General features: G+C 40.5%; 1 protein-coding gene across 12 annotated transcripts in view; it reads right to left on the bottom strand.

The window, feature by feature from the left end:
- The window catches only part of phactr4b (phosphatase and actin regulator 4b), a 50873-nt gene extending 24830 nt beyond the window's left edge, over positions 1-26043 (bottom strand). For 2 of the 12 annotated variants that reach the window (XM_090229400.1, XM_090229405.1), the window contains exons 1-2: positions 25893-26024; positions 25539-25662 (exon numbers count right to left, since the gene is read on the bottom strand). The gene's annotated coding sequence lies outside the window, so the exon portion shown is untranslated. Of the gene's footprint in view, positions 1-848; positions 962-25538; positions 25663-25881 lie in introns of those variants that run through there. The other 10 variants (XM_036973971.2, XM_090229403.1, XM_036973974.2 and 7 more) reach the window with 8 other exon arrangements.
- Positions 26044-26477: the final 434 nt, after the last annotated feature.

Below are 26477 nucleotides of genomic sequence, written 5' to 3'. Positions count from 1 at the left end.
TACATTTAGCTAATGAATGATGGGTTATGCATAATAAGCTTATAAACTTATAGCCTCTGTCTCTTTTGCAATACACATGCGCCTGTGCTCCGCTGCCCTCTCCTTAAAAAACCCTGGCAGGAAAAGCTAGACTAGAATAGCTTGCTGGACATTTTATATATATTTTTAAAATGTTTTATACGAATAGACTATTTGAAGAGGGCTGCAAGTTCGTTTGCCGAATGTTAAATACAACAGTCAACAGAACTGATGTTTAGTTTGAAAGAAGAGCGAACGCACGATGGCGGTAGGCTGTAGCAGTTATTTAGTCAGACCCATAACCATTCAAATCTTTGTGAAGGGAAGTGAAAGCCATCCGCATCTAATTCTAGTCCTATATTATTCAAGCATGTCATTAGAATGATAAACATAAAGACAACTCAAATAATTTAATTTAGCTTAACTGTTGAAAGCGAGGAAGGAAAGAAACAACAGGAGGTAAGGGGTGGGCTAGTAACATCAGGGGAAATATTACTAAAAGGTACAGTGCCTTCAGAAAGTATTCAGACCCCTTGACTTTTTCCACATTTTGTTTACAGCCTCATTCCAAAATTGGTTAAAGTTTTTCCCCCTAAAATCTATACACAATACCTCATAACGGACAAAGAGAAAACAGGTTTTTAGAAATGTTTGCAAATGTATTAAAAATAAAAAACTGAAATGTACATAAGCATTGAGACACTTTGCAACGAGACTCGAAATAGAGCTCAGGGTGCATTTCCATTCATCCTTGAGATGTTTCTACAACTTGATTGGAGTCCACCTGTGGTGAATTCAATTGATTGGACATGATTTGGAAAGGCACACACCTGTCTTTATAAGGTCCCACAGTTGACAGTGCATGTCAGAGCAAAAACCAAGCCATGGGGTCGAAGGAATTGTCCGTAGAGCTCAGAGACAGGATTGTGTCGAGGCACAAATCTGGGAAAGGGTAAAAATGAATTTGCAGGGACCACGTTAGGTGTAATGTCTTTGTGTGTGGTGAATGAGTGAGAGGTAAAATGAGAAAGTAATGTAAAAGGAGAAAGTAATGAAAAAGCTGGAGGGACAGTAATAGTAACTGTTCTGTCTTACAACACAACCTAACTTGCTGCCCATTCAGAGGCCTTATATTACTACCATCAGATCATTTCCTGCAACCTCCCACCATGAAATAGTTATGACTTGCTTATAGTTGAGAATGTTTGGGCTATAGTCTTACTTCTGCTAAGGCACAAAGTTACAAGTACAGTGGTTAACAAAGGTTAACCTCATGGCAGAGACACATAAGAATGACGCTCCATCCCAGTAATGCATGTTGGTGCTTGGTATGTAATTATGGTATGTAACAATGTAAAGGCTTGACCCTGAATCAGTCTGCTCTGTTGAAGTCTTCTATAAAAAGTTCTACAAGGAGGGAGCCAGCGCTGCTTTGCCTGAGTCCCCAACAAGCTGTGTGCTACCAATAAACGACCTGCCAATGTCTTCGAAACAGGTTCTTCATGGTTTACAACAGGTATTCTACAGGTACTTTAACCATGAAGTCATTGTTCCAAGTGTCATTTTTGTAAATGTGGTAAAAAAATATTTTTTTAAAGACATTGGAAGGCCAGCGCTCAATAGCTGTGAGTCCTACATTCACACAAGGACTCACTCTAGGGTTGGGCGTTCAGTGAATTGGCTAGCAGAGATGTGTGGGGGGGAATTTGAGAATTGAACAACATTCCTATTTTGGAGAATGTGTGCGTCAGTGGAGAAGCCAGCTACGACCGGTCCGTTTTGTTTCATGTTTGTGACCTCATGAAAGACAATACAGCCACATTACCCTAACTCTGTTTATACAGGGTCCTCAGTTATGAGGCTTGCATCTAATTATTGTATAAAATGAATGAGTAAAGATGAAACTATTTGCAAAATTATGTAATGTGATGTTAACTTGTTGAGGATAGGGGGCAGTATTTTCACTTTGGATGAATTGCGTGCCCATAGTGAACTGCATCAAACTCTGTCCTAGATTGCTAATATATGCATATTATTATTACTATTGGATAGAAAACACTCTGAAGTTTCTAAAACTGTTTGAATTATGTCTGAATATAACATAACTCATAGGGCAGGCAATCTTCCAAACAAGAAGTGAAATTCTGAAAGTTGGGCCAACTTTGAAGTCAAGATATGGATCTGGAAGCACTTCCTACGCATTCCACTAGATGTCCTCATTCAGTAGAAAGTGTAATGGAGCATTTGCTGTGAACTTTGACCTAATGGGAGGGAAAATAGTCAGTGTCCAGACAGAATGCCATTTTTTTGTGGCGCATTTCTCTGTGGGTGCTACGGCTGTTCCATTCGGCTCCAGATGAAAACGTATGATCCGGTTGGAACGCTATTGGATATATATGATAATAACATCCTGAAGATTGATTCTCTACTTAGTTTGACCAGTTTATTTGACCTGGAATATATATTTTGGAAGTTTTCGTGCAAGTTATCTTGGACCAGCAGTCAGTTTTTGTGCACGTGAGCTGAAAGTGATAGCAAATGCAGCTACTTGGACACTAGTATTGGACATTATGGAACAAAACAACGATTTATTGTGGAACTAGGACTCCTTGCACTACATTATGATGAAAGATCAAAGGTGAGGGAATATTTAGGTTGTAATTTCGTATTTCTGTTGACTCCAACATGGCGTTTACGTCTGAGCGCCGTCTCAGATTATTGCAATGTTAGGCTTTTTCCATAACGTTTAAAAAAATATCTGACACACTGGTTCTTAATGCAACCGCTGTATCTTTAATTATATGTAGAACATGTATCTTTAGTCAAAGTTTATGATGAGTATTTCTGTTATCTGGAGTAGCTTTCTATAATACCTCCGGATATTTTGGAGGAATTTCTGAACATAGCATCAATGTAAACCGAGATTTGTGGATATAAAAATGCATATTATCGAACAAAACATAAATGTACTGTTTAACATGTCATATGACTGTCATCTGATGAAGATTTTCAAGAGGCTAGTGATTCATTTTATTTCTAATCCTGCTTTTGTGATTTTATCTGTGGCTGGAAAAAATGGCTGCGTTTTTTTCTTTGGTTTGGTGGTGGTCTAACATAAATATATGTTGTGTTTTCGCTGTAAAACATTTAAAAAATCTGACATGATGGGTAGATGAACAAGATGTTTGTCTTTCATTTGAGGTATTGGACTTGTTAATGTGTGAAAGTTAAATATTTCTAAAGAATATTTTTGAATTCCCTGCGCCACCTTTTCAGCTGAACGGGAGGGGGTGGAGGGAGTTCCTGAAGGGAACCTTTAAAATTTGAGAAAAGTTTAACTAAAGTCAGTAGCCACACCCAAGTGAATAGACATTGGTTGGAAATGATGAAGCAACCCCTTTTACATTCTTGGATAAAAGCCTCCGTGACGAAAAGTCAACTCAGTTCCAAATAACGGGAGAACATGTCCTCCACGTCGAAAAGGGCTAATTTAAACTCTACAGGCTGGGAAACGAGAGAGCTTGCTCCACACGTGAAATGGTATGAACTCTGAACTATTGATCACCTAAAGAAGAAGTGCATACTAAACTAGCATAGCAGACTGCAGCTGAACATATGTGCAAATCTAGTACGAGAACAATGACCGACGAGGAAGCATCTCCAGAGTGAGGTGAACCTCTCAGACCACGTGAACCTCTCACATGACGACCCGGAAGATTCCACAAAGGACAAGGGCGACATCGACTGGGCAAACCATAGTCTTACATCACCAGCTCAAATATCGCAGCCAGCTTCACGTAAATACAATGCATTGCTTTTCCAAATGAGCGATCGATAGTGGCATATGTATTTATGTTTCCCAGGTCCGATAAAGACCCATGTTCCTTAGTCTTCCTTCCAAAACCCACTTCTCTTCATCGTGTTATAACCAAACTATTTTTGTTTAGTCCACTAGGGACGGTATTTAATGTATCATGTTATTATGTATTGTATATTCTGTAATTGTTTTATAAATTAGTAAATAAATAATTAATGTGTATTGTTGATTTATAAGCAAAGGCTGGGTTCGTGCAGATAACCAAGAATTTTACGACGTTCAGATGAGACTGATATTAGGTAAAGAATAAATTCATGACAGATTGACTGCGATTTATATAAAAGATCTTCAGATCTTTAAGAGCGGATTCGGGAGATAGCCGCTCTACATAAACGAATGCTTCCGTGGTGCCCCATGTTATTAATGGTTTAATTGTTGCATGGTTTAATTCAATCACGTAATCAATTAAACGTTAGGTAATTGATTTGAAAATAGCATGTCATCTCATTTAACCATAGTATAGACACGACAGCGGTATCCAGATTTTCATACCGTCCTACCGTTTCTGTACCAACAGTAGTGTTGAAATATACCGTATGCGTATAGGTAAGGGTCTTTCTATTAATAAATGGGGCCAATGTGTGACATTGAGATAAATATTTCTAAGTGGTGAAAAAAAAAATGTCAAAGATTTCATGCAGTTCCACATGTGTACTTGATGGAATAAAAGTGAATATGCAAAATTGGTCCATATCTCCACCTATACAACATAGGTCTAGGACTATAGATCCTTTAATAATAAGTCTACCCCCTCCCTTTTCGAACATTCTGTTAAAAATCGCGCAACTTTTCAGCGTCCTGCTACTCATGCCAGGAATATAGTATATGCATATGATTAGTATGTGTGGATAGAAAACACTCTGAAGTTTCTAAAACTGGTTAAATCACGGCTGTGACTATAACAGATTGTGTGTTTCATCGAAAAGCGCAAGAAAAACTGCACTCTGAAAGCTAAAAATAATTTCCATGCGTCACTTTCATGGGTTGTTAAAAGGGCACAAAATTAAGTATGGACCTGCATGCAATTCCTACAGATTCCACACGATGTCGCCATTGTCGTCATTTTCCAGGGACTTTTTTGTTTGTAAATCCAACTAACTGGATTCAATTTCTTCCGGTCTCCGCCAGGATGTTGTGAGGTGCACATTTTCAGCCATTGATTTGAAGACGAGGAGCTATTGAATACACATCGCCCTGTAATCATTTTGATAGATTATAAACGTTTACTAATACCTAAAGTTGGATTACAAAAGTATTTCGAAGTGTTTTGTGAAAGTTTATCGTCGACTTTTTTAATTTAAAAAAATGACGCTGCGTTTTAAAACAATGTTTTTTTCTGAATTACACAGCTTCCATAGAAAGCTATTTTGGGTATATATGGACCGATTTAAACGAAAAAAAGACCCAATAGTGATGTTTATGGGGCATATAGGAGTGCCAAGAAAGAAGCTCGTCAAAGGTAATGAATGTTTTATATTTTATTTCTGCGTTTTGTGTAGCGCCGGCTACGCTAAATCTTTGTTTACGTCGCATTCAGGCGTTTTGGGGTGTTGCATGCTATCAGATAATAGCTTCTCATGCTTTCGCCGAAAAGCATTTTAAAAATCTGACTTGTTGGCTAGGTTCACAACGAGTGTAGCTTTAATTCAATACCCTGCATGTGCATTTTGATGAACGTTTGAGTTTTAACGAGTACATTTAGCATTTAGCGTAGCGCATTTACATTTCCAGGTGTCTACTTGAGACATCTGCGTCTCAAGTAGGAGCAAGAAGTTAAGCGGGGTTCATACAGACGCGCTCCAGCAGGTATATTTCACTGGTCATCCCCAAAGCCAACTCCTCATTTGGCTGCAAAAATCACCAAAGCTGGAGTCTTATATCTCCCTCACTAACGTTAAGCATCAGCTGTCAGAGCAGCTTACCGATAATTTCATCTGTAAATAGCCCACCCAACTACCTCATCCCCATATTGTTATTTATTTTTTGCTCCTTTGCACTCCAGTATCTCTACTTGCACATTCATCTTCTGGTCATCTATCACTCGTGTTTAATTGCTAATTATTTTGCCACTACGGCCTATTTATTGCCTTACTACATTTGCACACACTGTACATAGATTTTTCTATTGCGTTATTGACTGTACGTTTGTTTATCCCATGTGTAACTCTGTGTTGTTTGTGTCACACTGCTTTGCTTTATCTTGGCCAGGTCACAGTTGTAAATGAGAAATTGTTCAACTGGCCTACCTGGTTAAATAAAGTTTGAAAAATATAATAATAACATTGGCTAGCCAAATTCATGGACTTTCAGGGAATTTTTCAAGCACTTAAATTGTAATTGTAAAGGACGTCAATGTTGTAGAATTGTATATTTTATATAAATCGTACACATAGGGCCTAATTGACCCCCCCAAAAAGAATATATATATATAAAAAATGTCATAGAGTATGCCATTACCACTAAGAATAATGCATGTCAATGCATTGACATTTTAATTATTATTATATTTTAAAATCTGTGACAATAATGTGGACCTTGCCTGACAGATTGGATGCATGCATGGTGATTTTCATGTAGCCTATGTGGCCGAGGGAGGCGCATAATAAAGCCATGAATAGCGGTATCATTAATCTCACCATCGCTGTTTTTATAATGAGAAAGTGACCAAAAAACTGTTTCCTTTTTAATGGATTTGACTGGAATGCCAAGTGAAGCCAGAGTTTCGCAACACCCAACACCCACACAAACGAAAGTGGCCACATTTATCACCAAAACCGATCAAAAATGAAATCACGGACAATTAAGGGAGCAGGGGAACATAAATTGGCTACAATAATTACAAGGACTTTTCAAGCACCAAATTCAGGAAATGTCTGATTTTGAAGGTAGGCCGACTATTCATGTAATTTAATTTGAGCTCCAAATTCAAGTAGGCTACTTCTGGCCAATTGTATTGTTTAAAATTGCAGGTGTAACATGGAAAGCAAAATGTATGTCATGTTATTTCATTACCAGATCATATTGTGAATAAGCCCACTAGGCTGTCATTTGTTGTCACTATATATATATAGAATAATGAATAGGACTAGCGGTGGGGTTGCGCAATAGTCTATACAATTAAGCACGATAGACTTGGTTTCCAATCCGAGGAACAATAACATATGAAAACATGAAATTCTCGGTTAATCAAGCAGACAGATGATAAACATAAATTTGCTAGGGATATTAGATCCAACGTGGATCCAGGCACAACGGTTTTCACAGGCTTAATGAATGAGAAACCAAAATATTCTGGATATTCCTTGCGAACACCTTTTTTCCAGCACGTTTGTTGCATCGCATGCACAATCACAACAGATATTAGTCACTTGACTGTCATTCTGAAAATTCCTTCCTGGGTCAGATGGTGTGAAAATATCACGGCGTAACTAAATCAGCTTGCACATCCAACAAGTAATATGCAAAATTATTGAAGAACCGCATAAATTACATTATTGGTTTAGGTTTTAAGTATCAAGGTTCCAAAGACTGTGCCTAAAATAGTGTATAAGAGGTCATACAATAAGTTTTGTAGGGATTCATATGTTGATGTAAAGAATATTTGCTGGTCTGTGGTGCAACCAGACGCTGCACTTGACACATTTATGAAATTGCTTATTCCGGTTACTAATAAGCACACACCCATTAAGAAAATTACTGTAAAAACTGTAAAAATCCCCTTGGATCGATAAGGAATTTAAAAATTGTATGGTTGAGAGGCAAAAGGTATGGCAAATAAATCTGGCAGCCCAACTGATTGGCAAACATACTGCAAATTAAGAAATCATGTGACTAAGCTAAATAAAAATAAACTATACTATGAAAAAGATAAATATAATGAATGATAGTAAAACATTTTTGAGCATCTTAATTTTGGGGGAGAAAAGAGAACTTGGCTCCCTCATTCATTGAATCAGATGGCTCATTTATCACAAAACCCACTGATATTGCTAACTACTTTAATGACTTTTTCATTTGCAAGATAAGCAAACTTAGGGATGACATGCGAGAATCAAAATGTTGACACTTCACATCCAAGCATATCTGACCAAATTATGAAAATAATTCTACTATTGAATTCCCGTAAAGTCAGTGTGGAAGAGGTGAAAACAAATATTGTTGTCTATCAACAACGACAAGCCACCGGGGTCTGACAATCTGACAATATTGCCACATTTGTAATGTAATCCTACTAGAAAGTGTGCGCCCTCAGGATGGGGAGAGAAGCTAAAGTCATTCCGCTTCCCAAGAATAGTCAAGCCCCCCTTACTGACTCAAATAGCCGACCAATCAGCCTGTTACCAACCCTTAGTAAACTTCTGGAAAAAACTGTGTTTGACCACAATGCTATTTCACAGTAAACAAATTCACAACAGACTTTCAGCACACATATAGGGAAGGACACTGAACAAGCACAGCACTTACACAAACGACTGATGATTGGCTGAGAGAAATTAATGATTAAATGATTGTGGGGGCTGACTTGTTAGACTTCAGTGCAGCTTTTGACATTAGAGTTACTTGTCTAACAGAACACAGAGGGTGTTCTTTAATGGAAGCCCATCAAACAATCCAGGTAGAAGCAGGAATTCCCCAGGGTAGCTGTTTAGGCCCGGGCTTTTTTCAATGTTTACTTACGACAACACTTAACAAAGAGATGCAGTTAGTTTCAGAATGGGTAGCAAGGAATAAGTTAGTCCTAAATATTTCCAAAACTAAAAGCATTGTATATGGGACAACTCATTCAATAAACCCTAAACCGCAACTACATCTCGTAATGCATAATATTGAAATAGAGCAAGTTGAGGTGACTAAACTGCATGGAGTAACCCTGGATTGTAAACTGTCATGGTCAAAACATATTGATACAACAGTAGCTAAGATAGGGAGAAGTATGTCCATGATAAGACGCTGCACTGCCTTCTTAACACTGTCAACAAGGCAGGTCTTACAGGCCCTAGTTTTGTCGCACCTGGACTACTGTTCAGTCGTGTGGTCAGATGCCACAAAGAGGGACTTGGGAAAATTGCAGTTGGCTCAGAACAAGGCAGTACAGCTGGCCTTTAAAAATACACGGCGAACTAACAATAATGACATGCATGTCAAATTCTCATGGCACAAAGTGGAAGACAGATTTACTTCCTCATTACATGTTTTTGTAAGAAGCTGAAGGTACCCAGCTGTCTGTTTAAAATATTAGCACACAGTTCGGACACCCATGCATACCCCACAAGACATGCCACCAGAGGTCTCTTCACAATCCCCAAGTCCAGAACAGACTATGGGTGGCGCACAGTACTACATAGAGCCATGACTAGATGGAACTCTATTCCACATCAGGTAACTGATGCAAGCAGTAGAATCAGATTTAAAAAGCAGGTAAAAATACACCTTATGGAACAGCGGGGACTGTGAAGTGACAAACATAGGCACAGACACATGCATACACAGACACGATAACATACACACATATACTCATGGATTTCACATATGTGGTAGTGGAGTATGGGCCTGAGGGCACACACTTAGTGTGTTGTCAATTCAGTAATGAATGTATTGTAAATGTTTTTAAAATTGTATAACTGCCTTAATTTGCTGGGCCTTAGCAGCAGCTAATGGGGATCCATAACAAATACAAGGTAAGGCGACTCTTTCGGTAATCAACAGCTTTGTAACAAGTTATCCAGTGTAGGAAATCCTCACTGGTACCTTAGTTTATAGAAAGACCCATAAATTCAATTTCTTGAATTGGGGGGGGGGGGGGGGGGTAGTGGATAGTTATATATTGGGATATTATTATATGATATATTGTACCATTTTGACAAATCATTTTTGTGAGTTTGCTTTACCTGCACCGACATGTCATAACTTGCTCTCAATTTTCTTTTTATAGGGAGCCAATTTGTTTTCAGCACTTTTATTTAACTGATCAAAACTTCTCATGGTACTCATCTCTGCAGCAGACATGGAGACCAATATGTTTGTAACATCGAATTGCAATAAAATCACAGTATTGAATTGCAATACATATAATACTGTGTGAGTCGCAATACATATTGAATTGGCAGACACACTTGCAATCATAAATGCATGAACACAGTCACACACAGCCATTACCTAGGCTAATAGTCTGTCTAGGACTCAGCTATGCAGAGGGTTCTACTGCTCACACACACACTTCCCATCATCAGGCTACCATTTAATATGACTGATTACTCTCTTTCAGAAGCACCATTACCCCTTATGAGTTTCTATTGCTGTATGAGTGTAGGAACAAGGCTTCACTTTTCAACCACAAAAGGAAGCTAAAAGGGTAAAGGAATGAAACTGAACAAGTGGCAGTGACACCAGATAAGCCCCATCCTTTCCTTGAGTTCAGAGCCTGGGCTAAATGTACTGGACTTTTAGCATTGAATGACAGGCAGTCACTGAATTATTGGACAAGGTGCAAAAGCACACACACACCACAGAGGCAGCAGACGTCAGGGTGGTTGAAGATGACGTTTCTCACACTCCTGACTCGCCCAGTACCACTGCTAGGTGAGTCACAGCAGAATCTGGAGCAGAGTGGCGAGCATTTCCCGATCTTAGAAAAGTGTGTGTGTGTGATCTTATACATCTCGTTATGCCCTCATATTTATTCTCAGCCTTTGAATGCATCACTGCATGTCATTTGTGCTCTCTCCCTCCATCGCCCTCTCCTTCTCATACTCACAGCACACCCTCAGGATGGTGCTTGTGGAAAAGGGATGAAAATGTTTCCCTTTTGAGTTAACAGTCTCACATCTGGGCGATAACGCTGAGCTCAATCAATGCTTTTCAGCGTCGCCACAAGTCTCACTGTGTCAAAGTCAGACAGTCCATAGATTTTAATCACTCACTCTTCCACCACAGCGATGCCAGATATGTGTCAAAGACAAGTGGTGTATAACACGTCAGTCTCCAGTCCGACTACACCTGACCTCACACGGACTGTCAAGCAGGAGGGTGCGAGACCTGGCACACACATTGGTCGGTGATAGTCCTGACTAATTAGAGACCGTAATGATTTCCACCGTGGTGAGTAGCCGATTGAATCGATCCTGATGAACTCCGGGTCAGTGGTTGTCTTATAACTCATTCTGATCAGTTCCGACTGATATGAAAGATTCTCTTGCCGTAGCAAACAACCTGAAGTGACCCGCAGACTAAACCCACAACTCTTTACAACCAACACAGACTAAACCTACAACAACTCTTCCTCGGAGGTTACTTTTAAGTCCTGCTATTGCCTGCACCCCTCTCCACACACACACACTCACACCTATCCCCCCTCCACAGTCAACAAGTACCAGGCATCACAGGTCAGAAAGCACAGGTCAGGAGGAATCACAAACTTGTTGTTGCTTGAGTCACTACTATATAATCATTTGTAGAGTGCACCACTTCACTGGCTGGCACTCCACTAGCGATGATTCAATTACAAAGCGAGCGGAAACGGGAGCAGTTGGCTTGGTTATGTGATCTTTAAATAGCAGCCCAGCCCACCTCCTCTCACTGCAGGGTTGCTTGGGTTTTTGGGAACAAATAGCCGCAAATAAAGTAGAGGAAAAATAGTTATCCCCAGTTCTCTACGCTTCACGAAGCCAACACTGAGCTCAGCCTATGACATGCATCTAGCGCTACACATCTAGAAGTAGATATGCATTACCAAGCACTGCAGTTGTCCAGAACCAGAGCTTAAAGCAGGTGGACCCAGTGCCATACTCACTGCTCTGGAAGGGCCTTTATGACAGATCTCTCCCCGGTCAAAGGTGTCTCGGAGCTGGGTGCGCAGTGGCAGACATACAGCCTCTCTGGTCCCTCTCGTGCGAATCTCTCCGATCAGCACCGCTCCCCGGCCCCCCCTCTCGGATACGGACAGAAGATAGAGTCTGTTCTCAATCCGGGCCAGCTACACGTCATCACCGCGCCTACCCCAGAATAGCACTACTCACCACAGGGACTTATGGCCCACTTTCCCAAGGAGCCCAAAATGCTCCTCTCCTCTGAAAAACTTTACTTCTCTCCACCTGTTTAGAGCACTGTTCAACAGTAAGCTAGTGCAAATGGACCTTTGAAATTCACTGTTCTTCGGTCACTACGAACAATGAGAATGTGTTTTTATCCTCTGCCCAAAAGGCAGAAGTAAGGACTCCACTCAATGTGGTATGTGGAAGTGAAGTTCCTGATTACAGTACATACAGTAGACAAGTTCTCTGGCTTGGACAGTTGTCATGTATCAGCATAATCTAGCTTGAAACCACACCTTTTGCATGGTCAGTATTTTCACACAGCCATCTCCCAAGCTCCCTGCATCCCATATTTCCGTCCTCGTGCCTAAATGCACTTCCACTGTTAAAGCCAGTGAGTCCGCAGTCTCCGCACCCTCACCCCTGCTAGTGGACTAAGATGAGGGGTGAATAGAGTACATTAACTGACAGCGTTTCCGTTAGCCGGTAAAAATAAATACATGAAAAGCTGATAAAAATGCTCGGATAAATAATGCTTTTTAATTCATTGGTGTAAATACCAGTCGATGAAAATAAATTTCACCGCCATGCTTATCGGTCTATAGGTTAGTGTAATTAAATTGGCCTGTGTATTCGTTAGTTATCATGCATCTTATTTATCCAACACAACTATCATACGCACACGCATACAGAGCCTATTTTGAGTGGGATTTCTTCTGCAGCTCATCAGCTGGTTGCTGCTAGAGTAAAACATGTACTTTTATAAGCCATTCATTGCGCCACAAATCCAAATCGCATGTTTAAAACTGTTTTATTGCACACTTAAAAAGAGCTAAAAAAAACAACAATTCTAAACTGGTAATTGAAGCATGCCTCCCATTCAACATTCAAGTGCAGGCAACAGCCTATTAGTGCGTCACCCATCACTGCAATAGGAGCTGGAGGCAGTATGCATTTTGAAAACATACTTAATTATTTGAAACCTTTTTCAAACCGCTTACTGTGAGGAACTATAGTTTAAATATTATAATTCGCAATGGATATACATTTTCTTTTAAATAAACACTTTCCTACATTTCCTGTGCAGCAGGCCAGGTACTTCTATGCATGCTCAGGTGTGCGCACACTACCTCAACATTACCCTCACTAGCATGAACTAAATACAGGTACAGACTGTGTGTGGAATATTATTTAAGACCGAGACTCTCTCCAATTATAACCCAACATTGCAGAGTTATGTGCATCCTTTCAAGCACACCCTTCTCATTAACCTGTGGCGAGTTATTCACCATTTTTGATGAAGAAATAAGGTTTTATAAGTAGGATGGTTAAGTAAAGAGCAAAATGATTGATTATTATTATATTATTATTTGTGCCCTGGTCCTATACACTGTGTGCACAATTATTAGGCAAACTGTATTCCTCATGATTCATTTTATTGTTGAACAAACACAATGCTCTCAGTCAATCCAAAATGTTATTGAACCTCAAACCTGAATGTTTAACAAAGGAAAAGTGAGTTTTCATCTTTCTCAGGGGAATATATAAGTGTGCACAATTATTAGGCAACTATTAGTGTGCATCATTATTAGGCAACTAAATTACAAAAATAATTTATTCCAACTCACTTGTTTATTCTCAATTTTTAGAGTAAGTGTAACAAATAACACAAAATGATAATTAAATAAAATTTTTGGCCTTTCAAAAACCAATAAAGCCACCCTTCTTTTCAATAACTGCCATGAGCCTTCCACATCCTTAGAGTCTGTCAGTTTCTTGATCTGTTCACGATCAACTTTCGCTGAAGCAGAAACCACAGCCTCCCAAATGCTGTTCAAATAGATGTATTGTCTTCTCAAATGTAAGATTTATAGTGAGGGAAGGGCCCACAAGTTCTCAATAGGATTTAAGTCAGGTGAGGAAGGGGGTCAGGTCATTATTCGGGCATCTTTGAGGCCTTTAATGGCTAGCCAGCAGTGGAGTACTTGGATACATGTGATGGAGCATTGTCTGCATCCTGTACTCAGTTATGTTTCTATCTGGGTTGTTATCTTCATACCAGAGAAACCTTAAGTAATCTCTGTGATCCTCACGTAAACCAAAACAGTAATACATTTGTTGCACATCTGCCGTTAGTGCAATGCAATCCTTGCGGAAACGCATTAGGACACCCAAGAGTGTGTTTAAGTTTGGACCACTGAGCGGAACATCGTTAAGTTACACGCCTTGACACTTAGCACTGGAGTCAAATACTACTCTTATTTGTTCAGGCCTTTGTGGATGGTAAACACCAAATTTGGGCAGATACCAACGTTCTTTGTCTCCCTCTAGTGGCTGTGAAGGTTCGGCTTGGTCGTTATCCAGCATCTTTTGCATGAAGTCAATAAAATGACGCTTCAGGTCAGGCTTTCTGTCTAAAGTCCTGCGAAGTGATGCGAGACGGTTCATGGCCTGCTCCCTGTTATTTAGGAAGGCGACGTCTAGTAGGGCGAAAGGGTAGTGGAGCCACCCAGTTGTTTCCATCATCCTGGAAAACCTGTTTGTCCATAATGTCCAAGAAGGCTTTGTCCTCCACTGATGGTGCTGGTTTATCATCGTCTTGTGTTTTGTTGAACACGGAACATCCCAGGCTGTCTGTGTTCACAGTTGTGCTTGGATCTCTCGAGTGCACTGTAGAGGGAGAGATGTGTTTCTGAGCTACGCTGTTGTAGTTCTCTTTTACCTGGATGATGTCAGGGCAAGGGCTCAGATAGGATGTGCAACCATTTTGAAGTATGTTTGTCCTGAACACGTTAACATTGGCTGGTCGGTGAGCCGTTCCCAGACAGACCTCACCCACGATGACCCACCCGAGGTCGAGTCGCTGTGCATAAGGAGTGTCGTGGGCCCCATTGATTTGCTCTCGTACCTTGTGTACCCTTAAGATGTCTCGTCCTAAGAGCAGGAGGATGGGGGTGTCTGGGTCCGCAGCTGGAATTTTGTCCATAACTGGTTGCAGATGGGGATGATGATACGCAATGTCGGGGGAGGGACTCTCCATCATATCGTCTGGCATCATATCACACTCTATCAGAGTAGGGAGAGTGAGATGCATGTGTCCATCTATAGACTCCACCATGAAGTTGACGGCTCTCCTGCCTGAAGTCTCTGTTACCCCAGGACACGTCTTCATGGTGTATGGAGTAGAGTTGTCATTGATGTTGAAGAGATTGAAAAACTCTTGTCTTGGCAAGAGATTTGCTACTCTGTTCATCAAGCACTACATACATTTTGACAGCTTTCTCTCTTTTCCCAGCCGATAAGCTTTGACTAGGCATAATTTTGAACATGATCTTGGATTAACTGCCTCAACACAGATCTCCGTACACTGAGTTGACTGACAGAAGAGCATCGTCACCTTGCTCTCTGCCATGCTCTGTCTCTGCTGTAGCGGTGTCTGTATTTGAAGGGGCTGGGCCTGGATGCAGAGCAGCAAGATGTCTGTCGCTGTCGCACTCAGAGCACTTGATTGACACCTTACAGTCTTTAGCTCTGTGCTGAGTTGACCCACAACATTGTAAACAAATGCCATTCTCTTTGAGATATGATTTGCGCTCATCTAGAGTTTTGTATCTAAACCCACAACACTTTAAGAGTATGAGGCTTGTTATGTATTGGGCAGTGATGGTCAAGGTTTTGTCTTACTGGGTTTGGTTTGGTGATCTGAGGTCTCAGATGACATCCGTTTTGTATACAGTCACAGGTGTCTTGCTGCTGTACCTGGCAGGTTTCTCACTTTTCATAGACACCTGGTTAGTTGAGGTGTAGACGGTGAAACTGGGGTCATTTCTAATTTTCGCCTAGGTTCCTGATGAATCTCGAGAAGAACGAGAATGGTGGGAATGCTACCCGATAGTCCTCCTTGTATTTGGATCCATGTGCAATCCATTTTCTTGTAAACTGAATGGAAGTTTCTCTACTATAGGGTTTACCCCCCGAGATGTGTCCAGATAAGCGAGGCCTGGAAGGTACCCTTCTACTTTAGCACACTCCAGTTTGAGAAGAATGTAACCTAGTTCTCTTTGTTTGTGATTGTCTTTGTTAGCCAGTTTTGGAAAATCATCAATTTTCTTCAACAGTGCATCCTCGATCACTTCGGGTGTACCATAGCACTCTTCTAGTCGTTGCCAGACCATGTTAAGTCCTGCTGTTGCGTTGAAAATATGGACAGATCTAATTCTGTTTGCTTGCTCAGACGACTCTGCCCATAGCCACTTGGTAATTAGATCTAACTCTTCCCTGGCTGATAAATTCAAGTCTCTGGTCGCATTGAGAAAGGATGCTTTCCATGCCCAATAATTTTCAGGGCGATCATCAAACTTCAGGAGTCTCACGGCGTAGGAGATACTTGATGAGGTCTGGTGCCACTTGTGACTCAGGGAAGCTTTGTGTGTGACTGGAAGTGGGCTTGCTTTCCATTTCCACCATGCTTCTGTTCATTTCTTTTGAACGGAGAGTCTCTGCTCATATTCTGTTTGCTACTTTCTGGATTATGGAATGTAGCTGGGTCAACACGAAGCTCGTTTCTCCACTTCAAATGGAAGTTCAGCAAAGTAGGGCCTAGCATGTTGTTGCACATACTCACATGTACGTTGGACTGGACTTAAGGGCTGTGTCCCTGTGTCTAGTTCTTTGCGAAGCTCTCTGCGTTCTGATTCTACGGTTTCTTCAAAGGCTGCAGCTTCAGCCAATGCAGCAGCAGCTGTTCTCTCAAATTGGAGAACATATAAACTTGCCTCGAGGTCAGCTTTTTTGCTTAAAAAAGCTGGCCTCTATTTCTGCCTTTTGTTTCACCATAGAAGATTCCTTCTCAGCATAGGAGGCTTGTGCACGCGCTGCTGCAGAACTCGCCGTTGAGGATCTGCTTGACTGTTTTGATGACCTTGATCTTGTAGATTGAGACTTGGTCCCAATGTGCTGAAGAGGCTCCTCCATCTCTCTCTGTCGAACTCTTGGCTCTGCTTGTTGTACCGTAGACTGCTGGTCTTCCCTAGGAACAGAGGCTTTGTTGGCTGTTGAACGTAGAAACAAAACCACCGTGTATGGTTATTCTTGAGCTTGAGCCCACTGTGCTGTTTTTTCACTATTTTGCCCTTGAGTTGCGTTCTCATGCAAAACTAGACAGATAGCTAACAACTAAGTCTTCAATAAAACTCACAAGGCGTGACTTTTCTTGAATTAATACATTGAAAACGTTTATGTTGTGAAACTGCAAAATACAGAAAAGAATATACTTTAGTATTCAATTCACACCGACATACTATAGCTGTACATTATACATTTGAAGTTGCATAAATACAAAGCACGTGCTAAGGTACCATGCATCTGGCATGATGCCAAACCATATAGCTAATTGTTACTCATATGGTAATTGGCTTACTCCTTTCATTACAGTAATAATGTACAACCATCTATGTAGAATAACAAAGCATATTACACTAGAAACAGTAACAAAACTCCAGTATATTTTACAATTCGTATGCATGAGCATGAGCAAAGAAATACAGCTAACGACATACATGAAAGGCATTGCAATTTGTGTGAGTAAATGCAACCAACCAACATTGATATGTAAGCAACTCTATCAATAACAAGATTATCACCATTAGCTAAATGCTTGAATTGAACTTAACAAACAAATATTTTCCAAGGCTGAAGCGTGACAAGAAATAACTACACTGAAAGACCTGCACCGTTCAACGCTGTAGCGTTGTTTTTAGCTGCTTCTATGCGTGCAGAACAAATTCTCTACTTCCTGTTTGCGTAGTCTTTAAGTACCAGAAAGCTCCACTAGGGGGCGAATAACACCATGGAACACAATGAAAATACATTTTAACCATTGTAATAAAATAATCTGTTACCTTCTAACAGGATGGCAGCACACCTTGATATAAAGGTGTTATTCACTTTCGCCACACTCTCCCTCATTTCACAAATACATATCACCTGAAAATGATGAAATCCAATAAGCATTCAAGTTTATATGATTTGGAGTTGGAAAATGTGCATAGAAATAATGATAATATCAGAATACTCACTTGCAGTTGTGCACGCAGTGTAAGAGCTCATTGTCACTTCCCACAAGCCGGGTTGTGACAAACTCACACTCCTTCTTATGTTTAATAAATGTATCGTATAGTGTGTGTGTGTGGCAGGCTTACAATGATGGCAAAAACATTTGAGAGTGAGCTGACCCTGGTGCTAGAAGGGTACGCAGCTCGAGGTAGAATGTTTGAAGGTGTACGGGACAAAACTTTTGGGAACCACTGGTATAGAGCAATGATTTCCTCTGTTAAAAAGCTTTTCCTTGACAAAAACCTTTTCTTTCTCCAAGAGGCATGTTTAATCACATGTCCACAAAGTGCATTTGATGGCTGAGCCTGTATCACGATTAAATGATGTAACAAAAAAACAAAAAAATAAGTTAAAAAACTTCCAAAACCCTGGACCTCTTGGGAATTCCTCACTGACAAGTTGGATTGTAATAACAGTGGTTTGAAAGTAAACGTTCTGCAATAACAGTTTGATACCTTAGAAGTGAGTGAAAAGGAAATAAAATAAAAAATAATAAATTAGTCTTGCCTTTTCCCTTCCTCACCAAGTATATCTAATTGACTGGGGATTTAAAATATCCAGATATCTACTAGATCCAGAGAGGATACAGTTGAAGTCAGAAGTTTACATACGCTTAGGTTAGAGTCATTAAAACTCGTTTTTCAACCACTCCACAAATATCTTGTTTACAAACTATAGTTTTGGCAAGTCGGTTAGGACATATACTTTGCACATGACACAAGTAATTTCCCCAACAATTGTTTACAGACAGATTATTTCACTTATAATTCACTGTATCACAATTCCAGTGGGTCAGAAGTGTACAGTCGTGGCCAAAAGTTGAATGACACAAATATAAATTTTCACAAAGTCTGCCTCAGTTTGTATGATGGACATTTGCATATACTCCAGAATGTTGTGAAGAGTGATCAGATGAATTGCAATTAATTCCAAGTCCCTTTTTGCCATGCAAATGAACTGAATCCCCAAAACATTTCCACTGCATTTCAGCCCTGCCACAAAAGGACCAGCTGACATGTCAGTGATTCTCTCGTTAAACACAGGTGTGAGTGTTGACGAGGACAAGGCTGGAGATCACTCTGTCATGCTGATTGAGTTCGAATAACAGACTGGGGGCTTCAAAAGGAGGGTGGTGCTTGGAATCATTGTTCTTCCTCTGTCAACCATGGTTACCTGCAAGGAAACACGTGCCGTCATCATTGCTTTGCTCAAAAAGGGCTTCACAGGCAAGGATATTGCTGCCAGTAAGATTGCACCTAAATCAACCATTTATCGGATCATCAAGAACTTCAAGGAGAGCGGTTCAATTGTTTTGAAGAAGGCTTAAGGGCACCGAAAAAAGTCCAGCAAGCACCAGGACCGTCTCCTAAAGTTGATTCAGCTTGCTCAGTAAGGGCAGCAGGCAGGTGTGAGTGCATCTGCATGCACAGTGAGGCGAAGACTTTTGGAGGATGCCTGGTGTCAAGAAGGGCAGCAAAGAAACCACTTCTCTCCAGGAAAGACATCATGGAGAGACTAATATTCTCAAAAGGTACAGGGATTGGTCTGCTGAGGACTGGGGTAAAGTCATTTTCTCTGATGAATCCCCTTTCCGATTGTTTGGGGCATCCGGAAAAAAAGCTTGTCCGGAGAAGACAAGGTGAGCGCTACCATCAGTCCTGTGTCATGCCAACAGTAAAGCATCCTGAGACCATTCATGTGTGGATTTGCTTCTCAGCCAAGGGAGTGGGCTCACTCACAATTTTGTCTAAGAACACAGACATGAATAAAGAATGGTACCAACACATCCTCAGAGAGCAACTTCTCCCAACCATCCAGGAACAGTTTGGTGACAAACAATGCATTTTCCATCATGATGCAGCACCTTGCCATAAGGCATAAGTGATAACTAAGTGGCTCGGGGAACAAAAAGTCGATATTTTGGGTCCATGGCCAGGAAACTCCCCAGACCTTAATCCCATTGAGAACTTGTGGTCAATCCTCAAGAGGCGGGTGGACAAACAAAACCCCACAAATTCTGACAAACTCAAAGCATTGATTACACCTGATGTTTATTAACAGTGAGAATCGCAGAAAGGTGAACTTAACTAAACGACTGAGAGTTTTGACTGTGTGATATTAGATTGCTTCTTGTGTAAATATTTTCTGTCTGGATTTTAATGATTTGTACGTACAAAACACAGTCAAAACTCTCAGTCGTTTAGTTCACCATTCTGCGATTCTCACTGTTAATAAACATCAGGCGTTTCAACACAACGGCTCTTTATGTCATCATTTGATCTGGTCAGTCAACGCCAATTTTTTTTCCCTAAAGTAATCTAGTATCATTTCATTTCAGGCTGCCATCAGTCAGGATGTGGGCCAGAAGTTAATTGACATGATGCCAGGGCGGATTGCAGAGGTCTTGAAAAAGAAGGGTCAATATTGCAAATATTGACTCTTTGCATCAACTTCATGTAATTGTCAATAAAAGCCTTTGACACTTATGAAATGCTTGAAAATATACTTCAGTATTCCATAGTAACATTTGACAAAAATATCTAAAAAGACACTGAAGGAGCAAACTTTGTTGAAATTTATATTTGAGTCAGTGAAAACTTTTGGCCGCGACTGTACATACACTAAATTGACTGTGCCTTTAAATAGCTTGGAAAATTCCAGAAAATGATGTCATGGCTTTAGAAGCTTCTGATAGGCTAATTGACATATTTGAGTCAATTGGAGGTGTAGCTGTGGATGTATTTCAAGGCCTACCTTCAAACTCAGTGCCTATTTGCTTGACATCATGGGAAAATCAAAAGAAATCAGCCAAATTCTCAATTGTAGGCCTCCAGAAATCTGGTTCATCCTTGAGAAAAATGTCCAAACGCCTAAAGGTACCACGTTTCTGCATTGTCGGAACTAGAAGCACAAGCATTTCACTACACTCGCATTAACATCTGCTAACCATGTGTATGTGACAAATAAAATTCTCAAGCAGGTTTTCATCAAAGATCTCTCTGTACATTGCTCTGTTAATCTTTCGCTCAATCCTGACTAATCTCCCAGTCCCTGCCACTGAAAAACATCCCCAAAGCATGATGCTGCCACCACTATGCTTCACTGTAGGGATGGTGCCAGGTTTCCTACAGACGAGACGCTCGACATTGAGTTCAATCTTGGCTTCATCAGACCAGAAGATCTTGTTTCTCATGGTCTGACAGTCCTTTAGTTGCCTTTTGGCAAACTCCAAGCGAGCCGTCATGTGCCTTTTACTGAGGAGTGGCTTCCGCCTGGAAGAGTGTTGCAGAGACGGGATAATCTTCCAGAAGGACAACCATCTACACAGAGGAACTCTGGAGCTCTGTCAGAGTGACCATCGGGTTCTTGGTCACCTACCTGACCAAGGCCCTTCTCCCCCAATTGCTCAGTTTGGCCGGGCGGCCAGCTCTAGGAACAGTCTTGGTGGTTCCAAACTTCTTCCATTTAAGAATGATGGAGGCCACTGTGTTCTTGGGGATCTTCAATGCTGCAGACATTTTTTGGTACCCTTCCCCAGATCTGTGCCTTGACATAATCCTGTCTCGGAGCTCTACGGACAATTCCTTCTACCTCGTGGCTTGGTTTTTGCTCTGACATACAGTCAACTGTGGGACCTTGTATAGACAGGTGTGTGCCTTTCCAAATCATGTCCAATCAATTCACCACAGGTGGACTCCAAGTTGTAGAAGCATCTCAACGATGATCAATGGAAACAGGATGCACCTGAGCTCAATTTAGAGTCTCATAGCAAAGGGTCTGAACAGGTACTTCTGTTATTTATTCTAAAAATCTGTTTTCACTTTGTCATTAAGGGGTATCGTGTGTAGATTGATGAGGAAAAACAATTTAAGCTGTTTTAAAATAAGGCTATAACTTAACAAAATGTGGAAAAAGGGAAAGGGCCTGAATTCTTCCTGAATGCACTGTACAACCTCCCCAATCACTCGTACATTTAGCTTCTTCCTTAGCTAGAGTGACAACCAAATGACGGGGATTAAAGGTACATTTACTAATGGTGACATATGTAAAAATTGAGAATCAATAAAACAATGAATGCGAAGAATTGGCGGGATACAGCTAAACCATTCTGGAGAGAGACACCTATATCGTCGCCACACACCCCTCCCCTTCTTGTCTCAACTTTTAAATGATAATAAAAAGACACATTACCTTCACAAGTATTTTAGATGCTTTTCACTGACAGCCGCAATGCAATAGTCAGCTATGCCTATTGCCACTCACGATGCCCAAATAGGCACAGGCCTACGAACTTGTACCTCCACAGCTATTTTTTTCAGGAGGCTAATGATGCTCGACTCCGCAGGCTAAGTCATGCTTTCTGATGAAGTATTTTGAATTATTTTATTTATTTCTGTATAGTAAATAATTTTATTTTGGCAAATGTATTTCCATTTACTTCCCCAATGGACCCACCACTATGCCATTTCTTTCCTGTTCTATTGGTTTTCATATCAACTTTATTTTGTTGTCCAGAAAACAAAAGCCACAATCCCATTCATATTAGCAAGCCATCTGAGTTGTTGTATCTTTAGATTCACCCTCTTTCAAAGTTTCTAACAGAGCTTTTCATCTCTGCTATCAGGTGTACTGTTTAAAATGGGGTTTTCCCGCAAATTGAATTGTGGCCAATTTTTTAAAAGGATGTTTTATTGTCTGCTTCATTACGAGTTGCATCTTCTGTTAAAATGCATTACCATAATCTAAATGTGATTTCTGTCATTCTGAGAACCGTGTGTGGACGCCCTAATGGGTTATGCACACAATGCACACAATGTGTCAGGTACATTTCTCAAAATGTCCGGTCACGTTGTATGGCACAACATTTTGCCCAGCTGATGGGTTAAGCATCCTGCTCTGCTTATAATGGCCCATTACCCATTGCAGTGCATTCCAATAGGATGTGGTGAGCACTGCAAGAGCACTGAGACAGCTTTTTCACAGGCAAATTAACTTCAAGACCTCTCAAGCCCAAATAGTCAGCATCAGATAATGAGATACAGTTTTATGGGGCAGGTATTGGAGGTGGCTAACACAGACAGTACAGACACACGGGAACAATGGAGCAGAGGTCTGACACTCTTCCTCTATCTGTCTCCAAGAGGGTGAACTTGTTGTTGTATCTTGCCATACCCACACAGCCTTTAACTGAAATTCCCAGCAATACAACTGGAAGTCAGGTAGAGTAAGTCCTCCTTCTGAGTTTGGTTTGCATAAAGTTGTGAGTTTCACTCTGGGGGGGGGGGGGGGGGGGGGGGGGGTGTCCCTTTCCACAGAAATGAAGAAACCTTCCTATTAAGTTGTTTGGAAAAAAACTTTTGGAATAGGAAAGGGCAAGGTTTGAAAAGGGTACAAGAATTTTGGTCATATATTTATCTTATATTTGTCCACACAATTGACCCGACCAATAAGAGAAATTTGTAAATCCCGCCATCTATCCAATTCTTCCCCAACCTTTTTGAGAAGTGGAGTATAGTTCAGTTGATATGTCTTAATAGTTTCAGAAGGAATTTGCAATCCAAGATATGTCATTTTCTGTGGTTTCCAAGAAAACGTCTGGGTTAAGATTGGGATCTGCATAGCTGCCCTGTTAAAAGGCATTAGTATACTCTTTGATAGGTTTATATTATATCCTGAAAAGGTACCATATTCTTTCAGGATGTCAACTAATGCTCGGAGTGAAATTTCTGGTTCAGTGAGGTAATGCAAAATTTCATCGGCATATAGCAAGACCAGATGTTCACACCCACCTATACGAACACCATGGATGGATGGATGAGATCTAAAAGCTTCTGCCAGTGGCTCTATAGCCAAAGAAAAAAGGAGAGAACTAGCGGGACAACCCTGTCTTGTTCAACGTGAGAGAGAGGTAATTCTCTACATAATGCAAAATATTAAATAATCTGATTATCAGGAGATGAGCGGTTTCTTACAAAGCCTGTTTGGTCCATATCAACCAAGTCCGGAAGAACCTTATCCAGTATAAGAGCTATGAGTTTCGCAAAAATCTTATATGAAGTGTTCAGAGATATTGGTCTATACGACCCACAAAGCAGAGGATCTTTCCCAGGTTTTAACAAAACTGTGATCAGTGCCTGTTCAAGTGTGTCTGGGAGATTTTCTGTCTCTATGGCAAAATTAAACATACTGCAAAGAGGCTCAATTAGTTTGGGTAAAAAGGATCGATGGATTCCCTATTCAATTCTGTCTAACCCTGGTGATTTTCCCCCAGCAGTGTTGAAAATGGATTCCCTAATTTCCTCTGATGTAATCTCTTTCTCCAAGTGCTCTCTATCCTCATCAGTTAAAGTTTTTACATTGAGATTGTTCAAAAACGTATGCATTGTGGCAGGGACATCCCCTTCAGACTTGTACAATGTTTCATAAAACTCCCTTAAAGACTAGATTAATTTCCTCAGGACTGTGAACAACTGTGTTATTGGGTAGCTTAATAGAGCTAATAACTCTACTAGCATCGTCTCGTCATATCTGCCAAGCAAGCAACTTTCATGCTTTATCTCCATGTTCGCAGTAGTTTTGTTTTCCTAAGAGCATTTTCCAATTTATGGGTCATCAGGGTGTTATATTCCAATCGTTTTGAGTCTAATTTTTGTAGAGTTGAGTTGTCAAATGTTACACTGTGTTCATTTTCCAGATCACTAATTTCATTCTCCAACGAATTTACTTGAGCCTTATACATCTTACGAGCACCTGAACTAAAGGATATGATTTGCCCCCTCAGATATGCAAGGAGAGCTTCCCATAAAATTAGGGGGGAGGCAGAGTTGTTATTGGTGCTAAAGAAATATGTCTGAGTGTTCAGAAATGTTACAAATGTTGGATTATTTAGTAAGTATGTGCCAAATTATGTGTCCATCTTGAGGGTGGCTGTGCTCTACTGACTGGTACTGAAGCCAGCAGGGCAGAATAATCTGATATACATCTACTACTACATCTACCCAGTAGTTAAACTTCCTTTGGCTGCAGGAATAAGCAGGAATAAGAGATGCTCTTATTCTCCATGGACTTTACAGTGTCCCAAAACTTTTGGGAGTTAGAGTTACAGGATGCACATTTCTGTTTGAAAAAGCTAGCCTTTGCCTTCCTGATTGACTGCGCATGTTGGCATAGCCTATTCATATACTCAGTTTAGCCTATTGTGCATATCAAAGGAAGCCGCAGCAACATTTCTAACTGTTGCTAATGGCTGAACAGTGGGCAAATGATGGACCTTCAGAAAACCAACCGCATAGATAGCTATAGCGGTTGTTTTCAAACTAATTAAGTAGCCAACAAGTTCTGGTTAACCTACTTAGCAACTGGCTATTTCGTCAACTGTAGCCTATCATTCTTGCAACAAAAAAAACGAATTGAATAGACAACGCAGTTGTAATCAACCCACAGGGATGAAAAATAGTCACCACATATCTAAAAATCACAAACAGCAGCCTGTAGCTCACCTCTTTGTAGGAGAAAGAGACTTGCTAATTGCTACCCAGTGTAACATCACCGCTCCATCCCACTGATAACATCTAGAGAGCATCATCACGCGCATCCATTGTGCTTGAACGCCAACAGAGCAATCTATGGAGATCAAGCCAAGGTGGAAAATACACAATCACTGATTTAACCGGTAAAAACAAAATAAATACTAATAAAAAATGTCATTTGTGAAAAAGTTATTACAAATCTATATTTTCAATGGCAATGGAATTGTCTCAGTGATTGCCAAGTTAAAAACACGTTCATTGTGTTTTGCAGGGAATTATTCCATCTCTGTTTATATACCATGTTACTTCATACCTACTTCATACCTTCTCTCCTGACTCATGAATTGCCCTCCTCTTGTTTGGAAATCGGTTATAGTCGATTTAATATAGCTAGAATATAGCTAGGCTACTCAGCCATTTCCTCACCAAACACTTTTTCCCAGTCCCCCATCGAAACTTTTTTTTTTACCGGAATGACCGGAAACAACCTGGAGGGCATTTCGGTAGTAGTAGTTCTTGTGTAAAACCGCAGCCAAGAGCATCTCAATGGCCTACTATGTGTGGTAGTCGCAAATCGAATCTGCCTTGGATTAAAAATACTTCAATACCCAGCAAGCATTGTAAGGAAAATGGTCCAAGCGCACTGTTTTAACTGTTTTCGTAATCTAAAAGCATTGATGTTCCTAAATGAAATAACGCATTACAGCTGACTGTTAAAATACAGTATTCTTTGTTTCAATGTGAGCGATGTTTAATTCAATATTTTCACATTTTTATCATCACTAAAGACCATAATAATATGCTGGTAACTGGTCTCATAAGCTTTCAGAGCAACTTGAGCACACATGGAGCATGGACAACTCTAAAGATAATGATGAGTCAAGATTGAAATATTTGTATATATATTTT

The sequence above is a fragment of the Oncorhynchus mykiss genome, chromosome 3, assembly GCF_057628025.1.
Source record: "Oncorhynchus mykiss isolate SJ-2025 chromosome 3, ASM5762802v1, whole genome shotgun sequence".
Taxonomy (NCBI): domain Eukaryota; kingdom Metazoa; phylum Chordata; class Actinopteri; order Salmoniformes; family Salmonidae; genus Oncorhynchus; species Oncorhynchus mykiss.
Note: the sequence above shows the minus strand (reverse complement) of the source record. Positions and strands in the feature narration are given on the sequence as shown.